At 45.3% G+C, this 17,308-nt stretch overlaps 1 protein-coding gene and 1 long non-coding RNA gene across 3 annotated transcripts in view; both read right to left on the minus strand.

Moving 5' to 3' along the window:
* Window positions 1-15,353, minus strand: part of MET (MET proto-oncogene, receptor tyrosine kinase) — a 91,124-nt gene extending 75,771 nt beyond the window's left edge. Inside the window, exon 1 of one of the 2 annotated variants that reach the window (XM_050714213.1) lies at window positions 15,279-15,353. The gene's annotated coding sequence lies outside the window, so the exon portion shown is untranslated. Of the gene's footprint in view, window positions 1-15,011; window positions 15,151-15,278 lie in introns of those variants that run through there. The other variant, XM_035544056.2, reaches the window with a different exon arrangement.
* Window positions 15,354-16,722: 1,369 nt separating this feature from the next.
* Window positions 16,723-17,308, minus strand: part of LOC118246892 (uncharacterized) — a 42,033-nt gene continuing 41,447 nt past the window's right edge. Inside the window, exon 6 of the long non-coding RNA XR_004778243.2 lies at window positions 16,723-16,973. This is a non-coding gene — a long non-coding RNA (uncharacterized LOC118246892). The remainder of the gene's footprint in view (window positions 16,974-17,308) is intronic.

A 17,308-nucleotide genomic window follows, 5' to 3' on the forward strand; every position in this document is an offset into this window, starting at 1 on the left:
ACTGGGGTCCTGCCGATCCTATGCACAGTGTGCAATGGCATGATTATACAAGAATACATTGACTCCTTAGGTCATTTCAGACTAGGTACAGCAGAGCCACGCTAATTCTTATTTCACAAACCCTCTTATCAGCTAATGTACAACAAATGGCAATGTTTTCCCATATTTAGGAAGTATTTGGTAATATAGTTCTACCTCCCCCCCCCTTTTTCTTTTTTTTTTTTTTTTCCCAATGGGATTGCATGTCTTGTTACTATGGGCTCTGACAGACTCGTGATGGCAAATTTATGTAGGATAACCACCGTGATTACTGCTCCTGAGAGTTCAGTTTACTTTACTGTCCTGGACTGAAAACTGTGCCAGTTCAGGACCTGATTCCCCATGGATCAGATGCCCTGCCATGGAGACACCACCATTACTTAACAGGACAGGGCAAATAAGAGAGGGAGATGGTAACAGCTCCATCTATCCAACTTTAATCTTTTGTTGCAAATCTGTCACAATGCTGGCACCAGCTTCTGCAGAGTAAGCTCACAGTGGACATGTCCTCAACAGACTTTTCAATTAACCTATTGCATCTGCAGACAGGATGGGTTATACGTAAAACACTTATTGAAGTTGATTTTCTATTTTGTATGTCCACAGACTAAAAATGTTCTTAACACAGAGCTGCCAACCTGAATTAGCTACCTTGGAATAAAATAACACAGGGAACAAGAAAATTTGACTCAATAACTCAGCATCAAACATACAAATTATCCTTGAGTTGAATTTAAATGGCTAATCTGAGTTAAAATCCATATTTCTTTGCCCTAAGCACTATTTTCACCCCACTTCCCTGATTTAGGTTGCTCATTCTGACTAGGACAGGAACATAACTTTTCTGCATGTACACTAACATGATTCATTTCCCCACTGCAAAGAGTCACAGGACTTAGTATCAGTGATTTAGGTCACAAAGTCATTCATAATGTAGCTGGGAGGTTTCCATGGTATGCTAAGAGGTAGCTATAGTGTGTGCATGCATGCAGAGGGCTTACGATGAAGAACTGGTGGGCAGGGTACAGCCCAGGCAATTGCTGGGGAATCTACCATTAAATAAACCTTTTATATCTCCAGTGCACTAGTGTGTGTCAGAAGAAATTGCTTTCATTAGCATGTTCAACTGATCTGTAAGCTCTTTCTTACTGTATTCAAATACAAAGAAACAATCCAAATCTCACTGCACAAAATATATTCTTTAATATCCATTACTGGGTCCAACACACCACTGTAATTCACAGCAGCTTATAACAGAAGCATTTTTGTTTTCTACCGGGTTTATGTTTAATAGGCGTTAAAACATATGCAAAAAACTAATGTATCCTTTGCTATGGAGAAAATGTTATTCTTATACTTATTTTACATTAATTTTCTGTAGGTGTCCTGTGGTGCAATAAAGTGCAGATTGTTTGCTTTGAAACTTGCAGCAGATCTTAACATCCTATTACCAACTCATCTCTTGGGTCTGTAGCACAACTGGATTTATTTAATCACTTTTTGTTTTGATAAGGTACAATGGCACTACAGGTTGTTTCATAATGAACATCAGCAAACACTCACTGATATATTACAAGCTAATGGAGCAGATCAAGAGCTATACCTTGTTCAGGAAGACTAATTGAAAAGGCGGAATACAGCATTTGTTGGAATTCAGTGAAATTTCTTGTGTGAGAAAGTGGTACTTACTCTAAGGGCTGAGGAATCAAATCTACAAAGAACAGAAACCAAAAAAAGAAGTTCAATATATATGAAGACTAATTGAAAAACAGGGAGGAAAAATCCACAGTAAGGCAAGTCCTCTGTTGTTTGTTCATGCTTATATTTCCAGATAGATTTGGAGCTTTAAATACAGGAGGACTGCTTTCCACATCTGGAAGCATAAGGATGGAAGGATTATTATTTTTTTTTTAAATAGGGATATTGTTTGGCAATAGTGGGAAAACAGAAAGTAGACTTTAAACAACACAACATTATTGATCCACTCTGTTTATCTGAAATGCAAGTCAGCAATTGTGGAGCTTCGTTAACAAAATACCTGTGATACTATTGTGGTTCTTTACCACTACTATTGGCAGTAAAATAAATCCAGTACTAGCACAGACCTAAACTCTACATCTGCAGCAAATAATTCAGTATGACAACTGACGTGTAAACATTTGAGTCCATATGTTCAGTCCAAGTAGAAAAGGAGATTTGTGGGTTGCAGAATAATATGTTATGCTTGTTGTTGTACATGTCACAACCAATAATACATAGTAGGCTGGTTTTCTGTTTCAGGTGAGTGAATATGGAGATATTTGGGTTTCACTCCCAGTTTCTTGTATTTGGACAGACTAATACATCTCTATGTATTTTTACTGCATATGCAAAACAAATATCTTTACTGACTCTAGCCAGTTGAGACAAATACAGACATGTGTCCTGGTTGACTGAGGATGTCATACAACTTCAGGAAGAAACGCAAGTCCTTTTTGGTGAGTATAAAAATACCTTACAGTAGGAGGAAGCAGTTTTTCTGAGCTGATCCTGTTGATCAACTTTTTGCATGAGTCTAAGCATTTTGTGGTTGTCTGTAAAGAATGGGGACAGTGTAATTTTCTTGGAATGTAGTTCCGCCTTTCTTAAAGAGCCAAGCTGGCAAACCTGGCCATAAGCACAGCTTTAGATCCATTCCCTTGACTACTCCCAGCACTCACGTAGATTTTCTACTTTATGCTTTATGGTTACAACATCTATCTACCTGAATTCTTGTACTGAAACGCAGAACGAATTTTGGAAGCCTTTCCTGTCTTGTAGTAAAACTACATACTGTGCCTTCCGTACTGTGATAATTAAAGGAATGGTGTGGGTCATAAAATGAAAAAGATTAAAAGGCAGATAGCAATGAGTAACCAAGACAGCATACAGATTTGATCTAAATGTTCTAACAGCAATTATGAATGATCTTGATGCAGGGCATTTCCTGCAGTTTAATTGTCATTTGGTGCTAATGGTTCTCAGGAGTCCCTGAGACAATAACTCTTCATAGCCAAACATTAATCCTAAAAAAAAATAAATACTTATTCACATCAATAGATAGTGATGATAAAGTATATTATATAAAATCAGTACCAAAAGATCTACATGTACATCAAGTTACCAAGTTTTCTTTTGATGTCATAGTAAATATAATATTAATAGCAACAAAAACACAACAAGTTCCCGAATTCCTCCAAGGAGTGGAACAAATATCTAGGATACCAAGTAAAAGAAATTGTGCTAGCTCTGTCCTTTTCTCTGAAAGGGCTGATAGGGTAGTGTCAAGCAGTGGCTTTTCTGCTGCACGACTCACATAAAGCATGCTACTGGGTGCCATGACTTATCCCTGCTCAGTGTCAACGTGTCTCTGAGAGCACAGTGGCAAAACCTAGGGTCAAGGATGTCCAATATATTGCTGACACCCTGCTTGATAGATACCTCATCAAGCCAAGATGTTGTGGTCAAATTTTGTGCTGGGTCCCCATGAAATCAGCACATCTCAGGGGTGAGCTGAGTCCCCAGGTTTGAAGAGCTCGCCCCAGGGCTGAAATGCAGCACTCGCTTCCCCTCTGCTCAGCCTGCTGGGTTATGCAAGTAGTGGAGACGTGGAAAAAGCACTGCTTGTGGAGCACTGCACAGAGACTATCAGGTTGCCCCCAAGCCTACCCCTTGCATCTAGGAACTTTTGGGAGGCTGCAGAGCCAATCTGGCCTGGCACAGCCTGTTGTGCTGACACTGTGATTTGTCCACATTATTATATTTAGCATAGTGCTAGAAAGCAGACTGTACTCCTTCCATGTCCAAGCTGGCTCCACAGGCAGTATAACCACAATAATATAATGCATTGGAAATAACTAGCCCTTTCAAACACAAACTGCCCCTGAGCAAAAAAAGCTTGGTGTTCTTTGCCCCATGGAAAAACATGGTGCAAACCCTCAGAATGGCTACAGAAAAAAATGAACTGGCTGTGTTTGTAAACCAGCTAGTGGAAGCAATGACGTCTATATTTATGTCTTAGCTTAACAGAACACATCCTTTATCTGATACCAAAGTTAATAATTTGATGGTCTACCTAGCTTCATAGCAGTTTTCTGATAATCAAACAGGAGCAATGTCAAGGATAGTGTTCACTTCACTTCTGTGTTTGGTTAGGAGGTTATGACCTTTTCTTTTTAATGCTGACCTCGCTTTTGTCACTGCAAGATTATGTTATTGCAATGCACTTTAACTGATGCCCTACTTTCACTCAGTTTAGAAAGTGAGTTAATGATGGCTCATTGGCTAGACTGCTGCCTTGCTGTGAACCTGTGATTCATGATCTGCTTCCAAGGACTTTACGGTATTGGTATTCATAAATCCCGAAATGGCCTGGGACCAGCCTATCTGACATACCGGCTCTCACCAGAGGCAACGGTGTCACAGCTGCAATCAGCAGAGTGGCTGATCTGGAGCAGCCTGGGCTCCTTTTCTGGCAGATCTCCCTCAGCAAGGGTCCGTCAGCCCCAGCTTTCATTCTGAAATATTGTGCTGACCTTCAGAAAGAAGATGCTGAAAAGCTTGAAGAAGGTATGCTGGGATGGCTGAGTTTTTTCATGCTAATGGAGTATTTCATTTTTTTTTTTTGTTTTGGCTGAATGGATTTTCTGGGTGCTTCATTTACCTCCTTTCATCATTCCATCCCCCACCCCCTTTCCTCCCCTCCTCCCTTTCTTCCCCTTATTTTGGGGGCAGCTGGAGAGCTTAAACGTGCAGGCACTGCTCCTGGGGCTTCTCGTGTACACAGGACTGCTAACAGCTTTCAGACGTGTTCAGGCGCCTTGTTTGGACCCCAGAGTGTCTCTTTTGGAAAGCTGGAGCCAGAGTCAAGGAGTTTGTGAGATAAGCAGAGAGCCTATTCCCAAACTTCAGAGAGTATTTATTTTTCTCACAAGGGTGACACGAGGATAAATTAGCTCATTCTTGCAGAATGCCTCTGAAATATGAAGGTGGTGCCTCCAACAGGCACAACACAGCTACTCGTGGCAGAGCTGGCAGCAGTGCTGAGCTACAGGACAGTGCCTGCCGCAAGGGGTCTGATTTAAAACCACGACCTTCATTCCCTCACAAACAGGCTGGCCAAAGGTCTAAACTCAGGACCAAGCCCTGGATCTGCCCCCCTCTGCCTTTGCCCTCTTGCCGTTTGGCCATGAGGGGCAGCCAGGGTGACACCATGATGGCCGCTGCTCCCTCTCTTCCTCCTTTCCTGAAGAGGAAAGCATGGATGTTGGTTCTCCCTGGCAGAAGACGTGGTTTAAAAGCAGTCCTCACACTTCGTAGCTGAGCGGGCTGGGACTGTGTGGGACTCGATGCCTGTTGGGCTCCGTCCTGTCTCAGGACTTCATGAGGGCTTGGCCAGGAGCTGTGGCCTGGGCAGGCCCCAGGGCCTCCACTGCTCCACGTGGTTTTTCCTCCTGTGGAGCTTGAGCTCAGGTGAGATCGAGGGAATATTCAGAACCAAGTGCAGACGCCAGCTAATCTAAGCACCTGAGAGCTTTGTGGACACAGAGCATTAGGTTTCTGGATGCCTTCCTTGGACTTGTGCCCTGAACTCACTCTAAACCCCATTTGAGATGCCAAAGTAGCCTCTCTGGATCTTTCCCATAATTTTAAGCTTGATCTGCTTATCCAAAAGAAAAGTAAAATGGCAGTGGTAAAATTGGAAATGTCAGTTAATGCATGTTTTTAATTTAAGATTTTATATTATAACAATTATTCCTGAGCATGAGGTTTTCTTAAGTAGTTGACACAACTGAGTTCAACACTTCAGGCACTGAACAAAGGCCACTGTCATAACAAGAACACTTTATTTTACATTCCTGTTCCTACTTATAATATCCAAAGTACGTTGTTGTGCTTATTTAATGCTATGTAAAAGCTGGACTACTCATGTGATTAATAATTACTCAATCAAGCAATTGAAATTTGAACAGGATACAGCTCCTGGGGGTGACAATGAGAAAAATAACTTGTTACACACCTGGATTTTTGTACAAAACCTGGTTTTAGTCCTAAGGTTTGCCTAGCTAAGTTACATTCCTTTACTGTGAAGCTGCCACCTTTTCCAAGACTGGACTCCACAGTCTTTATGCAAACAATATTCTCATCGATTCCTATGATAGTTTAGCTGAGTAAGGACTAGAAAACAGGGTGCTTAAAACAGCCTGAAAGGCAGAAGATCTGTTGACATGACAGAATCTCAATATTACCTCATTTAAAATGAGCAACAGATGACACGGGATAAATACTGAGATGCAGAAGGCATAACTTAACAGGGATGATAGGTGCAGAAGAGTAAATCTTTAAAAATCTTATATATTGTTAATGAAGAAAATCATTATGCTTTAAAGAAAAATTGAATTAACCTACACTGCATTTCCAAGTAAGTAGCTAATGGACACGAGCATTACCTTTTTGTATGTCTTTGAAATCCCTATAAATAATGCCAGTGGACAGTCACTGGACTGATAGGTTTTTACCCCTATTAATAGCATGCAATGGTAAATAACTGTATTCAGATTCACCTTTAAAGAAGACAGAAGATACACCCATACTCTAGCAGGGAAATGGGTACTGTCTTATTCCTTACCCACCTCTTATTGCTCAGTGCTATTTCCTGAAAGGCTTTTTGTACAGTGAAAACAATTCACTGGTTGTTACTTTTATTTGGTGCCCTGAAGGGATTTTAGGCTAATACTCCCAGATGAGCAAGAAGCACTCCCACTGAAGTCAAGGGAACTTTGAAAGCCATGCATGCTTATCTGCAGGCAGAGTTTGGCCCAGCTTGTATTTAATTTACGAGAGTGTGGTATTATTTGCATAAAAGGAGTTATTTCAAAGCATGCTGTATGAAAACCTCTCAGTTTGAAAACAAACAAAAAAACATGCAGTAATTTTCAGGAAGCAGCAAAGATGTCTCTAAGCTATCCACAAGCTGATTTTATCATGGCAGCTTACATCTGAAGAAGAACAAACATGTACTTATTTTTGTAAATGTGTTTTCAGAATGAGAGAAAACTCCAGAGAAATGGCAAACAGTCCTTCTGACTGATAATGACCATGCACAGTGTTTTTCCCTTTTTATTTTTAAAGGAAAAAATAAAGGAAAGAAAAACATAGGGTTCGATTCTGCGATTAGGAGGTAATTTATGAATTTTGTGATTTCATCCACAGTGTGCTGGCTTCACACACCTCCTGCATGGCTCTCAGCTCTCTCAATTTCTGTTAACATGCTCTACATTCAGAGCTCCTCCTCTCATGTAGGCTGCCAGAGTTATCCTGGAAAATGACAGCTATGTTAGGGCAGGTCTTTCTGAATTTAACCAGAAGAGGAGGGGAAACATCCTTTTTCTCACAAATTGGCGTGCCTTGCAATCCATCTCCCTTGTGTATGTAATTTTGGGACAACAAGGACAAAATCCAAAGGAATATGATATAAATAAGAGTAGCTGAATTCTATAGGATTTAATGGAACATGAAGTGTAACAGGGCTTTTAACATCTTACAATCCTAAAGCAAGAACAGAACCAGTATTAAGTTTTATATGATGGTTCAAAGACTTACAGTAAGGTTCCCATATTGAGTAGATTCAATAGGATTTTCCCATTGTGGTGATCTGACTGATGAGCCAAGGTGCAGACCTGGCAGGATCTGGAGAATGTCACAGAAGAAGACCTCTCCAGGTAAGGAGCTATTTAATCATCTGAGGAGGTAAAAGGGCACAGTGAAGTGTTGCCACTGTGCCATGCTCTCTGTGATTCACATGTAAGGGCAGTGTTTGCAATACCAGGAAAAACAGACATTTGGGAATTTCAGATTAAGACCACAGTGTGCTTAATAAACACTAAATACTAGGAAATGGGGAAAACAACACAATGCAGAGAAATATAATCGTAGTACAGCTGTGGGTCCTCTACCTGTTCTCAGCACTTACATATTTTCCACTGAAGGCTACCATTTACTTGTATCCTGACACCCTTATTTTAACTAAGAACCTACACTAGAACCTCCCCTAGGCTAGGGGAACACCCTCGTTTACAATCTGGAAGCCCTGCAAACACAAACAAGGATAAAACTCATACCATGCAACACTCTGTCCTTGAACATCTACGGGAAGGCAACAACAAAGCGTGTACCAAAGCTTCCCTTCATCACAAGGGTTAAACAACCGTTAAGATAAAGTTTTCGATCAGCTACTGTGAGCTAAATTGCATCCTCCAACATGTTCAACATTTTCCACTCATTTGAATGGGCGGTAAGCACATTTTTCAGGGTGGAATTTGAATTAAATTCTCTGATGTGGAAGTGCTTAATCGCATAGTGAGCTCTACACTGGCTCACTGCTTCACTGGACTCCAATACTGTTTGCATTCTACCTATTTTTAAAAGCATCATTAATATTGTGATTGTATTTATGTTTTTACTGCAGCTTTGGACATTTGTAAGAATGGTATCAAATACCGAGTACCAATGAGAGACATTTTTCCCAAAGAAAAATATTGGCCTCTAATCCAAAGAACAAAAGCAATAAGCCTAAAGACTTTAACCAAAGGTTTTGCAGGACAGTAATATATAACATTTAAAAATCAGTATCCACTTTCCAGAAGTAGACAGGAAAACTGAATATAACTCCAGTAATTCATTTAACATTTTCAATGACATTAGGAAAGAGGAATTAATCAACTTTTGACATGAATTCAACTACCAACACCTTTCATTGTCTTCAGCAAAACTGCCTCCCTGTTCCATATCCTGCTAATAGAAACTGGTATTTTTGGATGAGAAGACACATGTCATGTAGACACATAAGAAACTGATATAATAAAACGATAACAGATATTAGGATATATAATGACACGTAAAAGGATATATAATTCCCATAACAGAAGGCCTAATACAATTTTGGCTGTGTAACAACCTTAAAGATAGAGAGAAATTCAAGCCTCAGTTATGCCAGCGTATATCTGAAGACAGATGAAGCTTGTAAAGTTATTCCAGTTTTATAGAGCAAACCATGTTCTTTTCCAATCATGCATTGGGGACAACCCACAGATTTGGGAATTTTCTCAAAGTATGAAGCTACATGGAAACCTGCTACCTTTACCTTCATAGGATCATCTGGGTGGGGAGGAGGGGCAAGTAAATTCAAATAAATATCTCTAATGGTCCTGAAACTTAGGTTATTTAGCTTGGGTCAACCAGACCGAAAAGCATTCCTATTCATGATAAAGCTAAATACAAAGTAGTAAAAAAATAAGTATGCTACTAGGCATTCACAGTACTATAGATCTACAGCAAGCTTGAAATCATCTTAGTTAATACAGTTACAATATGGAAAAACGAAGGTAATGAAAGGTGAGGTTCAGCACCCAGCTCAAACAAGCTAAATAAAATAAGTAAATAAAAGGACATAACATTTCTTTTTTCTTTTTCTCAAATACGGGGGAAATAAGGAAGTTTGCAGTTCTAAGTGTAGCCTGCAATTATTTTCATCTGCTCATTAGACACGCTCAGAAAGGATTTCTGTTTCCACAGAATCTAGACTAATATAAATCACTCATGCGAGAATTATCAATTTGTACAAATATTAACTAAAAGAATTCCATGCGGCAAAAGATACCTCAATCTTCTATACAAATTGAAGGAGAGGAAATGCACTTTGCAAATACTGTGCAAACACACTCAAAGGCAGAGCAAAACCCATCATCCCTGAAAAGTCAGTGTCATGACATGTGACGACATCTCTGGGGCCACCATGTTGCTGGCGGCTATCAGGCAAGCAGCACAACCCAACAATATAAATGCAAAGAGCAAGTTGCTGGAGATCCAATTGTGCTGCGGGCCCAAGCCCCTGTGGCAGGAGGCAGAGGGGCTGGAACTGTGCTGAGGAAGATGTTCTGCCAGACGTGGGCACGGGCAGCGGCCAGCACAGCTGGGGCCGGGACATCCCACACCAGGGTCCACGCGGCTCTCAGCCCTAAGAAATGCTCCGTGTAATCAGTCCATTAGTCCAGGTTTCTCCCAGGCCCAGACAGTTGTTTAAAATGAGCATCATTTGAGGCAAAACAGAAACCTTAAAACTGTATTTAATAAATAACTATAACTTTACTGCCGAAGTTCAGGGTGGTCCAGCCCTGTTACTGTTACAGGCAAAATGCCTGGTTTGAGTCTTGCAACAACAGCTCTCCCCTCTCGAGGGGGTTCAACTATGGCACGAAGGGTGCAGAGGCGTGCTGCAAGGTCACAAACCTAGGGCAGGAGTGGCTTTATTTTCTGGTCACCCCGATGTCCATACAGCTGAAAGCCTTTCAGGTTTTCAGCCTGCAACCCTCCTGCAGCTCTTGCCCGGGGGCCACCAGTTGAGCTACCCTTTGCTCTGTACAGAGAAGCAGAAGGTCTTAAAGGACTCCCTTCAGACACAACCAAAGCTATGATTCTACCCATTTCATAAAATAAATTATACATTTGGCAAATATCATATCCTTATGTTGAAAGAACATCTGCCTGAAGTCAAAAACTTCCTGTGTGGGAAGCAAACAACTTACATTGTATAAAAATGTCAATAAAAGTTAATTACTTATTGCCTAAATCTATCTGTCTTTATAACTGTGCAGCCTCAATTAACTGAGTCTGCTCGTAGAAGTGTAACTGAGAGGCCCCTATGCTTCATCACCAACTCCAGAGCCATGCTATTTTGAAATATAAAAGACCTGTATCCTGTCCAAAAAATAAACTCCGTAGGTGACTTGCCATGTTGCCATTTTGGATTACAAAAAATACTCGGCCAACACACAGGGGAAGCCTTAATTCCAGCAAACACACACATAAACAGGAAATCTCTCTCCAGTCAGAAGGTATTTTTCCTTCATACAATGGGGTTCAAAGATGTGTCATCATATGGTGTAAAACAATTGCTAAGTAACCTTCCCACTCCGATAGCTCATGAGCACAGTCAGCTCGCAGGCTTCGGAGCCTGTCACAACTTGCACGGGAGGAACACGCACACAAACATCAGATGTGTGCTGGCTCGGACCAGGGCAGAGGTTTTAATCAATACGCGTGTCGAGCTGGGGAGCAGGCGGGGGGGAATCAATTTGCAGGAGGCAAATGGGAACAGCCATAGATTTAATCAAATTGCAGGCACGGTCCCTCGCTATTCTCAACGTTTTTGAAAGAAAGTAGCTCCATGGCAAAGAATGAATTTCAATAAATGTCACATATTTAGTTACGTTGCTGATTTTTAAAATTTGCCAAGCTGGGTCACTGATCCTTTGCAGAAATGATACCAACACATGTCAAAAAGACTCTGATACTGTTTAGTTGGATAAACGTCAAAATGAAGGAGCTATGGTAGAGGAAAGCAACTTACGTAGGAATTATTATTTCCCCATGACTATAAGGAAAAAAGATAGGCTGATGTGACCCTTCAAACAGAGGTTAAAGCCGCAGCACACACAACAAAATGGATAGCTATCAAATACCATGGCGATGACCATGGTGTGAACACTTGAGCAAAATGAAAACCTTCTGAAAGCATTAGGCAATTTTCCTTTCACATCCATTTGCAACCGAATTGATCCTGAATTCAAACAAGACCCCTACCACTGCCTTCCACAGCAAAGGGCAATTTCATGTTAATTTTCTTGGGACAAACAGAAGGGTATCAAAGAGCTGCAGGACGCACAAAGAGAGCGTTTCGCTTAAGTATTTAGAGCTTATTAAACTCCTCAGCATTACAGAAAATCTCCCGCTATCGACACCTGCCTGAAAAATGAAATGCCCCGAGGTTACGCAGGCACACGCAGCCTCTGCTCCTTCACCCTCCATCCACGCCGCCCCGGCCCTGGTTACAAAGCCCTCCTGGTCTCTCTCTCTCCACTTCTACTGCCCACACCAGTATTTGGGGTGGTCGATCCTAGTAAATTGAAGGAAGGCCCATCTGAGCCAGGGGTCCCAGTCACCATCTGGTTGCATCAAGTAACCGAAAGGGACTGGGGAGCAAATAAAAAGTCCCAGAACAGATCAGAAAGCAGACACCTGAAAAGGGCAATCTACTTGGTAGCACTCTTTCATTCAAAGAGTTACATCCTCGACCAAATTGGTCTGATAACTTTGCCTTTCCTTTTTTTTTTTTAAATGTTTGAAATTGGAGGAAAAAATACTATATCTTCTTGTACAACATCATAGTTTTCCTGAAGGCAAATAGCTTGGCAATTTGCTAGATTTGTTAATGCTAGAGGAAACAAGTTAGCGCACATACCATGTGTTTGAATGCCTTTGGAAATTAGATTGAAACACTGATTTGATTTCCTAAAAGGTATCTTAAACAAGGCAAGGTTAGAGATTTGGAGAGTAATGAGAATTTGTGCGACTTCAAACAGCTCTACATAAAACAGACCTGATATTCTGGGGGGAAAAAGGTCACCTAATTATTCGTTTCCTGAAGGCCCTGTCTATACTACATTTCCCCTGGGTAAGGAAACTGATTTAAAAATGTCTTCTGCTAACATGCTTGCATCACTCGCCATGTAGGAGATACAGATTCGTTAAAACCATTGCCAAGAAAAACACGGCACTTTTACCAGGGGAGAACAACAGCAAGCCTCCTGGCACGGCCGTGCGGGGAGGGACAGGCAAACCAGGCAGGGAGATGCCACTCGTGGAGTCCTCCACGGAGCTGTGGTCCGGCTCCGCCACGGCGGCACGCAGGGACCACCACGGTGCGAACATCATCGGTGAGCTCTGTGGATGTGATCACTGGCTGCCAACCCTTGTGTGGGAGGCGATCGCAGGCTGTGGCCACAGCAGACAAGATGCACGGGTTGACAGCTCCGCTGCTGGCAGTAGACTACGAAGCGTGGAATTGTGTCGGTGGCTCGAGGGCCAGCCAGAGGTGGGAAGCTTGGTCACAGGGGTGTCACAGGAACCAGCTACAAAGGTGCAGCTGCAAGGCATAATCTCAGGAAGGGTCTGAAGCGTGGCACTGTAACCCATTCCTCTCTGCTGCACCGAGCAAATCCTGTGGTACCCTTCTGGGTTTTTCTTCCTGCCCAGGTTGGTTCAGGGGACACCACTCAGCTGCTCGATCCCTCTCCAAACCAAAAAACGACGTGTGCTGCTTCCGCAGCACAGGCTGGGAGAGCCCAGGCAGGATTTCCCTTCTGCTACACATTGCACAGGCACACATGGAGATGCAGTCCCTCCCCTCACTTTCAGTCTGAAGTGAATGAAGTCTAGACACATCAGCACGACAAGGCAGCCGTGGCACAAAGCAGATCATCTGGAGGTCTGGGACTCCCAGCCCAGGCTCTCTGGCTCGGCCAGCCCAGCCCAGCCCAGCACGTTGCCGGCATCAGGTTCCCTTTGCAGCCGTGAAGGCAGGGCTGCTGCTCCTGCGCTGCAGCCAGCTGTGCGAGCTGCTCTCTGGGGTCCGGGAAGCCGGATCTGGGAGGCAGCAGGCTTTGGGTTTCTGCGCCGAGTTGAAAAATACAGAGCAGCCCCTTGCAGATGACAGAAGAAGGGGGGAGAATAGGTGGGCTGGCCCCTTTGGTTACACTGGGCCAGTGGGAGGAGGTTACAGCTCCTCAGCTGAGGCTCCAGAGAGCCGTAAACGCGGGAGAATCAGTATGGGAAAGGCATTTCTGGGAGGACGACGTTTGCCACTCGGCTTTGCATTCGTGAGCTGCTCACTGAGCCTCTGCTGAGCTCCAGCTTCCTGGCGGGCTCACCGGGACCAGCGTGCCCCATCCACCCCCGGGCACCAGCTCGTCCAGCAGCCCCGCTCCAGCCACAACACGTGCAGTGCTGTGCACAGATAACCACCTGCTGTGCTGCGGTCATCCTTAGAGACAGGAAAAATGGAAAAGAAAGGGAAAAAAACCAAGCCCTACGGGGTAATAAAGGCAAGTCATCCCCTCCTCGCCAGAAAGGGAAAGAAGCTGACTATTTTCTGCAAATAGAGAGATGAATGTTTTATAAAGTATTCCTTCTTCCAAATGATTCAGTTTGCATTAGAAGACGAGTCAGAGGAGGAATCAGCGTGCTGAGGAAGGATTAGGGCACACAAAGAACAAGTGATACAGTCATTCTCCAAGTTACTTTGTTTTCAACATGCAGCTCCTGCCAAAGGCTAGCTTTTTGCTCTGGCAGTGTATGATCTGTAAACATTTAACCAGCTCTTAGAGAAACATGTGAGAGACTTTCTCTTGCCCGGTTATGAACCCAAACTGCTCAGATCTCAGAGGGAGAGAGATTAAAAAAAAAAAAAAAAAAAGCACAATCCTATTTTTGCTGGCGGACAATGCAAAAAGCGCTTTTAGGCTCTGAGAGATGAAAGCAGATGAACTACCACACGCGGCACAGGTTCTCTGGAAGAAGCACGCATTGCAGCCTGAACAACCTCCCGCGGGCTGCAGACGCGCCGTTTGTTAAACGCGGCCGGTACCCGGCATGAACCCCCCGCCCCGCTCCGGGACGTCCGTGTGCAACTTACAGCCCCCACCGAGCACCTCCGGCACGCGTAAAGCCGCCCGATTTAACGCCGACGCGCAAAGAGTGGAGGAATGCTGTTGTACCGCGGAACCGCGTCCCGTTTCCAGCAAAACCCCGCTGTCAGGAACGAAGCGATGAGGGCACGCATGCATCAAGCCAGCGAGAGGACTGCGGGGAAGCCTAAGGACCCAGAACTTGGGGAAACCCCTGGGGTCGCGCCGAGCCCTCCCCAGCCCCTCCTGGGGCACCCCCCGGGCTCGCAGCGGGGCGGGGGAAGCCCGGGGGGGGAGGGGGCGAGGGACATTTTGGGGGAGCGGGGGGGACCGGGGGGGTGCAGCGGGGAGCACGGCTCGGGGGGCGCCCACCTGCCCCGGGGCTCCGGGAGGGGCCCCCCCGTCCTTCCCCGCGGCTCGCCCCATCCTTACCGGTGCGGGGCGGGCTGCTGCCGGCTCCCGGCTCCCAGCTCCCCGTTCCCGGCTCCCGGTTCTCGGTTCCCGGCTCTCGGCTGCCGGCCCGGCGGGGCGGAGCGGAGCGGGGCGCAGCCCGCACACACCTCCGCGCCCCCGGGCTGCCCCGCGATGCCGCCGGTGCCTTCTGGGGGGCTGCTGCTGCTGCCGCCTCCCTCCTTCCTTCCCTCCTTCCCTCCCTCCTTCCCCTCTTCCCTCCCTCCCTCCCTCCCTCCCGGCCGGCACCTGGGCTGCGGGGCGGCTTCTTCCCTCCGGCGCCTCCGGCGCGCTGCTGGCGGCTCCCAGCGGTAAATCAGCCGGTCCCCTCGGCTCCCTCCGCCCCTCCGGCGCGGTCCCGACCTGCCCGTGACTCACCGCATATCGGCTGCGTGTAGCCTCCGTGCCTCCCGGCCGGGATCCCCGGCCCTTGGGGTAGGGGGCCGGCTGATGGAGACACCCCCCCCCCCCCCACCTCCCGCCCAGCCCTCGCCCCGAGCTCGGGGGAGGCGTTCTCGGGAGGAGTAAGGTCAGGTGCCTGAGCCCGAGAGGTGGGAAAAGCTCAGCCCGAGAGGCAGGGCAGGGTTGTGGCACCCCCAAGGTCTGTCCCTGGCCCCCCCGGGATGCGAAGTGGCCGATGAATTTAGCCCCGGTGCCCGCAGCGTCTTGGCCTGTTGAAGGTGTAATTCGGCTTAAGGGACAGGTGTAATCCGGACTAAGGGACCCTGCTTGGCACAGAGCACCAGACACCCCTGCCTCCACGTGTGCTTCCTTTTGGGGTGCAGGACGCCAGGAGCTGGGTCTCTGCCCCGCTGGGTTCCTACAGCAAGCGGTGCCTCCGTGTTCCAGAGGCATGGGGAAACTGAGGCACCGAGCGCTCCTGGAGCTGCCTCAGCACCAGGGCCTGCACCAGAGGAGCCATCTCCTTATGCTAATGAGTTTCAGCAGCTACTGATTTAAACCAGATTTTAAGTGAAAGGCCCCACGTTCCAATAGGAGTTATTGGAGACATCTATTTTCCCTCGGCGTGTTTCCTTTTTTGGCCCCGGTTCTGCTCCCCTTAATCATACCGTTTAAACCGTTGGATGTTTTGCATGAGTAAAGTGAGAGGAACTGGAAGAAACACTGCCCAGCTTCGTGATTAAGCATGGGAAAAATGTCAGCATCAAACCGTTTTGAAAGGAAAATTAAATAAAGTAGTGTATGCACTTTATGCACTTGCTTTGGGCCCAGGGTGTCAGCGCGACGGGTCTGTGGACAGAGCTGTACATCAGGACACGGGGCTTTTAAAGAGCAGCCAGCCAGCCTCCCACTAATCTGCATCAGCAGCGCTTTCACAATTTGTTTATCTGTCTCTCTTTCCTATGGGCTTCTTGGCACTGGTGATAAAGGCATCTAACCCAGCTATAAACTAATTCTCCGCAAAAAACAAATGTATAATTGAGACAGCGTGCAACCTTTTATGTGCTTAACTTGTGAAATTCTTGCTCGGCAGGGTGTTTTACTGACAACAGATAGCAAAAAAGTCAGCCCGTTTCAATAAAAAGTGCGCAATGGCTACGGGAGAGGTTCTACTTGCTGCCTCCTCACTTGGTGTATGTCAGCAACACACTAAAAATTACACAAAGTGAAAATAAAACCAGCCCCTTCTCCTGTGCCCTGAGAGCTGAAATTGCTAAAAAGGAACCAGCAATGCAAATGTTCTGACTGATCTGATCGCATTTGTTTGAAGTCACTGGGAATCTGTCCATTTACTTCGATGACCTTTACCTCCATTAATACTCAGTAGTAGTTAGAAAAGGAAGACTGAGATGCAACGCCAGCCCCTAGAGGGAAAGGCATGGTCGCAGTTAAATCGCACTCTTCACTGGGCTTCAATCCCCCATCGGTTAATTAGGGTGCGTCTGCGCAGTTCCACCAGCTTTGGAAGAATCTTCCTTATTGCTTTTGAAAGAAAATGATAAAGAAATAGTTTTCAACCTGGTGTTTATCCTCTTAAGGACAGCCCCACGTGTTATCTGGTCTCAGTCTGCTCTTCAGATCCCGATGCACCTGCCTGGGCTGCACAGCCAGCCCCCGAGCTGTTATCAGTGGGACAGTCTGTGCTATTCTAAAGCTAACAAATGGATTGTCACTAACATAAAAAGGAGAAACAGATGTTTCCTTTCCATTTCGACCGTGCTGATGCCATGTTATTTTAGGTTAGCTGTATGAGACAACTACACTGCAGCAGGGCTTTGATAATCCTCCCCTCACTGTTCGTGCCGTGATACGTATGC

The sequence above is a fragment of the Cygnus atratus genome, chromosome 1, assembly GCF_013377495.2.
Source record: "Cygnus atratus isolate AKBS03 ecotype Queensland, Australia chromosome 1, CAtr_DNAZoo_HiC_assembly, whole genome shotgun sequence".
Classification (NCBI taxonomy): Eukaryota; Metazoa; Chordata; class Aves; order Anseriformes; family Anatidae; genus Cygnus; species Cygnus atratus.